The following is a 7,522-nucleotide window of genomic DNA, read 5'->3' as shown; positions in this document are numbered from 1 at the left end:
CAAAATTCTTCATCAGCAGCAGGGGTGCCGACTTTTCATTTCTAACACAGGATTAAAAAAGGGGCAGGGGTTTAACAGGGAATGAGGACAGGGAAATTACAGACTTCAAAGAGTCAAGAGGCCAGAAAGGCACTGTTTAATTTTTATGGTATTTGCTAAGCACTTACTATGTGCCAAGCATTATTCTAAGCACTGGGGTAGATACAAGTTAATCAGGTTGGACACAGTCCATGTCCCACATAGAGCTCACATTCTTAATCTCCATTTTACAGATGAGGTAACTGAGGCACAGAGAAGTGAAGTGATTTGTCCAAGGCCACCCAGCAGACAAGTGGCAGAGTCGGCACTAGAACCCAGGTCCTTCTGATCCCAGGCCCATGCTCTTCTTCAGCCCTGATTCGAAACACTCAAGTCTTGTCATAAAGTCAGGATGAGCAAGTCTGGAATACTGGTTCACACAGTTATGGAGGCTATGGCAGCATGGCTCAGTGGAAAGAGCCCGGGCTTTGGAGTCAGAGATCACGGGTTCAAATCTGCATTCCGCCAATTGTCAGCTGTGTGACTTTGGGCAAGTCACTTAACTTCTCTGAGCCTCAGTTCCCTCATCTGTAAAATGGGGATGAAGACTGTGAGCCCCCCATGGGACAACCTGATCACCTTGTTATCTCCCCAGTGTTTAGAACAGTGCTTTTCACATAGTAAGTGCTTAATAAATGCCATTATTATTATTATTTATTATTATTATTATGCCCCCTCGCCCCATTACCTCCAGAGAGTGGGTGCCATAGGATCACAGGATTGTCTCTTTTATTCATTTTTTCACTCAACATGTAGGCTCTTCACAGGATAGCATTTGGGAGCATTCAGACTAAAATGTTCTTAACTCTTAAAAACAGACACTCAAAAAAGAACAGTCATTTGAAGTGGAAATTGGCAGTAAGAAGAATGTACAATAATTTAGCTCTGACACCAAGGTGATGCCATCTTTCTCACAAAAAATGCCTGTGTCTGAGTTGACACAAGCAAAGGACATAACAGAGATAAGCCAGTTACCCAGATAATTCAGACTTCAATATCTTTTATTGAGGAAAAACTAGGGTTTGGGATCTGTTTAAGCAAATTCATACGATAATTGCTCAATTCCCCATTTTGTCTGGGTTAAAAAAAATTCAGCACATTCTTATTTACCATAAATGGTGTGCCAGACTCCATTTTACCCTACTCCCAAATCTAGCAATTCACTGTAAAATTCCAACGGATCCTTTCGTCCACATCCTATTGAATTTCATTTGATAACCTAATCATGAATCAGTTATACAGGTTGGGTTAAAAGAAAACGCACAGATTCCGAAAGCTGGTATTAAACTGGAACAAGCCACTCCACTGTGGTAACCTCTGTTATGATCTTGAAGCTTCCATCCAACATTCTACCGCTACCAAATGAAAACAGTAAATTGATATGTCACAGGGTTTACAAAATGAGAAGTGTTATCAAGAGCAGACTGTGTAACTAGACCACGTTCAGGGTATAAGTACAATTCATATTGTTCTCACCTATTACCAGAGCCTGGATTGGTAAAATACAAACCATTCTTTCATCTGCATGTTCATTTATTTTACCTTTATGTGAAATTTAAGGGAAGAAAAATGTTCTGTTTCCCCCTTCAACCCTTACTGTGCTTTAGATAATCCTACTTAAGAAACCAACTGGTAGAAATGGAGATGGCTACATCTGAAAATCGGAACTTGTGTCCATTCCTGACCATCTCATTCTCTATTTGTTTGTCAATGACTTGTGTACTGAAACTCTTTTCGAACAGCTTTCCAGACAGGTCAGGCTTGAAAAAACCTTAGTGGCCAGAAAGGGTGAAAGTCCCTGATCAAGTGCTTTACTTGCTACCTGTTTCTCATGGAGCCATTATTCAACAATGGCTTCACTGATGCTGTCCTCTCCTGGTTCTCCTCCCATCTCTCTGGCCGCTGCTTCTTAGTCTCTTTCATGGGCTCCTCCTCTGCCTCTCACACCCTAACTGAAGGTGTCCCTCAAGGTTCAGTTCTGGAACCCCTATTATCCCGCTACATCCACTCCCTTGGAAAACTCATTCACTTCCACGGCTTCAAGCTCTATGCAGATGATTCCCAAATCTACATCTCCAGCCCTGATATCTCTCCCTCTCTGCAGTCTCATACTTCCTCCTGCCTTCAAGATATCTCTACTTGGATGTTCTGCTGTGACCTCAAACTTAACATTTCTAAAACAGAACTTATCTTCCTACCCAAATCTTGTCCTCTCTGTGACTTTCCCATCACAGTAGACAACACTGCCATCCTTCCTGTCTCACAGCCCATAACCTTGGCGTTATTCAGGATTCCTCTCTCATTCAACCCATGTATTCAATCTATCACTAAATCCTTTTGGTTCAACCCTCACGCCATTGCTATAATCCATCCTTCCCTCTCTTTTCCTGTAGACTGTGAGACTGTCTCTATTTCATGTCAAATTGTACTTTCCAAGCGCTTAGTACAGTGTTCTGCACCCTGTAAGTGCTCAATAAATATGAATGAATGAATGAATGAATACGATTGATTGATTGACTGATTATCTGAGTGGGATTGGGTCCTGGAGAGAATTGGCTCAGTGAATTTCTGCTTCACTTCTTCAGGTGGTCAAGGCTACAAGAATGACTCCAGACTTCAGAGAAACCTAACTCCCACAGAGGAACATAGGGATTGGGGGAATCAAACTTAATCAATTATTTGAGCAACAATAATAGTAGTGATAACGGGCCCAGTGCAATCCTAGCATCCTGGAAATTTGAGCTAATTGTCATATTATTTCCACTTTATTTTCACCTCCCAAGTATACCTTGCTGTTCCCAACCTCCTCCACAATTATACATTTCATCTTGCCTCCAGAACTTCACATGGATCAATCAATCATTCAATCAATCATTTTTAATGAGTGCTGACTGTATGCAGAGCACTGTATTAAGCACTTGAGAGAATACAATATAACAAATTTGGTAGACACATTCCTTGCCCACAGTGAGCTTACAAGGTAGAGGTGGGTTTGCAGTCTAGAGCAAAATACTAAGATATAGGTCACAGCCAAATTGATATGCTTTGAAATCTTTTTGAACAGGCATGGCAAAAGGGCTTTTGAGAGAAATGAAAGGAAGAAAGGGCAACAGTACAAATACCAGGATGCAAGAGGCTGGTTTTGCCTACCAGGAGTTTAGCGTTTCTGCCAACAGTGGAAGATTTCTACCCTACTGTCCTGATAAGCAAGGAATAGTTTTTCTCAGAAAGAATTTCAGTGCAGAAAAAGCCTGGGTTTTTCTCTAGCCCTGACTTCAGATGATGTTCCTTTTTGCACCTTCCCTGGAACCCAGTTAGGATAAGAGTTCCACCTTGTGATATATTTAGATTTGCTTAAGCCTTATCTGGGGTTGAAAGGATGCTAGAGTGAGCTAATTTGGGTTTATTTCAGTCTAAAGGCTTTTCCATCCACTTCCCCCAAGCAGAGCCCTTAGAGAGTCCTTGTGGCCAAGTACATGGTGAATGTCTTCTGATAATCAAGCCATTAACCTCAGCAATTGCAGCTTCAAACCTCAGTAGTTTTAGAAAATCATTCAGTACGCTTCAGTCTGTATCATCTACTGTTACTCTGTCCAATTGTAATACTGAAAAAAAATCTTGATTCTGGTCATTATTCTGTTTGGAAAACAGTTCAGTCATGTTTGCCAGGTCCTCCACGGACCTGCCCCTAAGCACTTGATATTCATCCCACCTCTTGTTCCATAGCACTTGTGTACAAATCCTCACGGTCAGGGAATGTCTATCAACTCTATTGTATTGTAGTTTCCAAAGTGCTCGGTACATTGTTCTGTTCATGTTCAATACATATCATTGATTGATAGAACCGACTGGATTTGGTAACAGATTGGCTGTATGGGTTGAATGAGAGATGAGACGAGGCCAATGCCAAGATGGTAGGCTTGTGGGAGGGAGGTGTTGATTTTATTCAAAGATGCTGTTGCTAATGTGGAGCCAACAAACCCTTCTTCACCATGCCTTTGTAAAGATTCTCCTATAATTTCTGTCCACCATCACTATTTATTAGCCCCATGGATTGATTGCCATCAAAAACAGCTTCTTATGTATTTACTGAATGTGAGGATGATCTGTGTGCTTTGATTAGTTCCCACATTTCATGCCTTTGATGATTTGATTCAAAATGTCTTTATCTCTTTGGCATAACCAGTATTCCAACTCTGCACTTCCGGTCACCCTTCAGCAGCTGGTTGGCATTCTCACCTACCACCTACAGCAGTCTCACCTACCACTGTATCATTACAATATTGTTTCCATTCTCCTGGAATGCTCTTCAGCTTCCCCCAGATCATCTGATCCAAAGACTGGAAGAAACTCAGAGATTTTCTAGGTCTTCCTCTCCCTGAACACAAGATCCTACCCTAATTATTCTAGACTGAGGAGAATGTAGCCTGTTCTCTAGTACCAAGTGGCACATTATTCTAAAAGATTTCTTTCAATGCTTCATTCCCCAAAAATGTTGCCTTCACCAGGGCAAACCCATTTTTACTTCTGGAAACGATAGAACTTTCATGGAAACACAAATGGCTTAAGAGTGGGGGCTATATTTTACATCCTTCAGTTAGGGCTTTTGAATAGTCATTTCAAAAGCCACTGTTTCTTTTACTTACCAAAAACAATGGGTATGATGAGGAAGAAAGTATCACTGGTTCTCTAAAATGAATCACAAAATTCCATACAACAGCAGCTCCACTAAATTAAATTTTCTTCTTTAAATGATATTGACAAGTCTGTAAGCACAATCAATTCCTAAAGTTGGCACCACCCAAAATAAAAAAAAAATCCTCCTAACCTCTTACTTGTTTCCTTGATTTATTAGCAGCAGCTTCGGATGTTACTGCTTACAGGAAAGGCAACAGCAATCTAATTAGATCCTGAAGTCCCTTGATTTGAGGAGAATCTTTCCAATGTAGAGATAATCATTTATTCTGAGGTGTCTTTCTGACATTTGATGCAGTGCACAGGGTAGCTGGAAGCTAAATCTGACCCATTCTGAGTTGCCTTTTAAAAAGCTATCCAACAAGGAAGGTTAAACATTAGCTGATTACCGACAAGTAATTAACAATGTCAACGAAACACAGAAACTGAATTAATAATAATTATATCATCAACATGATGATCATCTTGTCGAGAATCCCAGGGAAGAGGTTAATTGCTCACTGCGAGCCGAACAGCATCAAGTCGACCGCAATCACGGCTCTAGATGGTGTTAACTGCCAGGGGGATAATTAATTAACATCATAATTGCAATGCAGGTGGCATGGAAATATTGAAATATTATCCCAATTCTATTCTAATATCTGAGTGAACTGAAAATTTCAAACTCAATGGGCAATGCCTTTCCATTAGCTTCTCATGCATCTTCATGCTGCAGATTTTAAGCAGGAACTTCTTTTCCTCAGGTCCTGGAAAAAACAAGTTAATACAGCCCTCAAAGGGACAGGGTCTGTGTCTAATTCCTACCTGTGCTTTCCTTCCCAGCTCCTGGTAAAGTGTTCTACAAACAGTAAGTACTTTATTAATACTATTATTACTACATCATTGCAAATACCTCACTAAAATCAGCAGGCCAAAAGATTATCTCCAAAATGTAAAATGCGTATTGTCCCTACCCACATTCACCACTTCTACCTCCTACGCATAGCCATCACCAACTCTCATTGCTCTCTATTTTCCTAAAAAGAACACACCTGTCCCTAATACACATTTCCTCTAAACTTTAAGCCTGTTAGAAGTAGGAATTTTGTTTTGTCTTATACTGTCGAATCGCCTCCGACCTAGAGAAGCAGCATGGCTCAGTGGAAACAGCATGGGCTTGGGAGTCAGGGGTCGTGAGTTCTAATCCCGACTCCGCCATTTGTCAGCTGTGTGACGTTGGGCTAGTCACTTAACTTCTCTGTGCCTCAGTTCCCTCATCTGTAAAATGGGGATTAAGACTGTGAGCCCCTAGTGGGACAACCTTGATTACCTTGTATCTCCCCCAGCACTTAGAACAGTGCTTGGCACATAGTAAGCGCTTAACAAATACCAACATTATTATTATTATTATATTGATTCCATAGACACATCTCCCCCAGAGCCCCCACCTCTACCTGCAATCTTTCTGTTAGTGCATCCGTGGAGTTTTCTTGGTAAAAATATGGAAATGATTTATCGTTGCCTTCTTCCGCGCAGTAAACGTGAGTCTCTGCCCTCGGCTCACTCCCATGCCGCTGTCGCCCAACACTGGTGAGTTTTGGCTTGTAGCAGATTGCCTTCCACCTGCTAGCCACTGCCCAAGCTAGGAATAGAATGGGTAGGCCTCTGCTTGACTCTCCCTCCCATAGCCGAGACTGGTAGAGTAGAGGAAACTTTCCAGGTGTGGTCCTGAGAGGTGAAGGGCAGAGATAGTGTTTGCTATTTCTGTTGTACTGTACTCTCCCAAGCGTTGGCATAGCTTGTATGCTAGAACAGTGCTTTGCACATAGTAAGTGCTTAATAAATGCCATAATTATTATTATTATTGTATCTACCCCAGTGCTTAGAACAGTTCTTGGCACCTAATAAGCACTTAACAAATGCCATCATCATTATTATTATTCAAGACTGTAAGTTAGTGGTGGGTAGCAGATCTGTCTGCCAACTCTGTTGTATTGCACCCTCCCAAGCACTCAGTACAGTGGTCTGCACATAGTAAGCACTTAATAAATGCCACTGATGATGATTGCCCGTTTTTAGGTAGGACCATCTCTATATGTTGCCGATTTGTACTTCCCAAGCACTTAGTACAGTGCTGTGCACACAGTAAGCACTCAATGAATAGATTGAATGAATGAATGAATGATGACTTCACTGATAGCTCTTTAGGCCTCTTCTAAGTTTCATAGATGTGTTATTGGGATTGACAGAAATTGCTTTTATTTTAATTTCCTAACTTTGAACTGAAAACTATCTCCTCATATACAACCAAATCCATATCTCTCCCCATATCCATTTCCTCCCCAAAAGGCAGAGGAGTAAGTGTTCTCCCCAGCAATATAAATGGAACCTGACACATAAATCTGAAACAACTGTTGCTTCTCTTTATTCCCTGCCATTTACCCTATTTGTATTTATGTCACTGTCTCTCTCCTCCTCTAGACAGCAAGGTCCTTCCATCAATCAGTCAGTGGAACTTAAGAGTATTCTGAGTGCAGAGCTTGTGAGTAGGCATCATGTCTATTACCTCTATTGAACTGTACTCTCCCAAGTGCTTATTACATTGCTCTGCACATGATAGGTACTCAATAAATACCATTAATTGATTTTCTGATGATATTAGAAGAATAGAGTGTTCTCTAGAAAGAAAATGGAGGCTTGAGGGTAAGAGAGCCATGTTGCATTTCCAACTGTGCCAGTTAGTAAATATTTTGAGTCCCTGAACAATTCT

At 41.1% G+C, this 7,522-nt stretch overlaps 1 non-coding gene across 1 annotated transcript; it reads right to left on the bottom strand.

The window, feature by feature from the left end:
- Positions 1-6,352: 6,352 nt before the first annotated feature.
- Positions 6,353-6,490, bottom strand: LOC119933836. The gene has a single exon (XR_005452706.1). It is a non-coding gene; the product is annotated as a small nucleolar RNA SNORA7 (small nucleolar RNA).
- Between the last annotated feature and the right edge of the window lie 1,032 nt (positions 6,491-7,522).

Source organism: Tachyglossus aculeatus, chromosome 10 (assembly GCF_015852505.1).
Source record: "Tachyglossus aculeatus isolate mTacAcu1 chromosome 10, mTacAcu1.pri, whole genome shotgun sequence".
NCBI classification, from domain to species: domain Eukaryota; kingdom Metazoa; phylum Chordata; class Mammalia; order Monotremata; family Tachyglossidae; genus Tachyglossus; species Tachyglossus aculeatus.
Note: the sequence above shows the minus strand (reverse complement) of the source record. Positions and strands in the feature narration are given on the sequence as shown.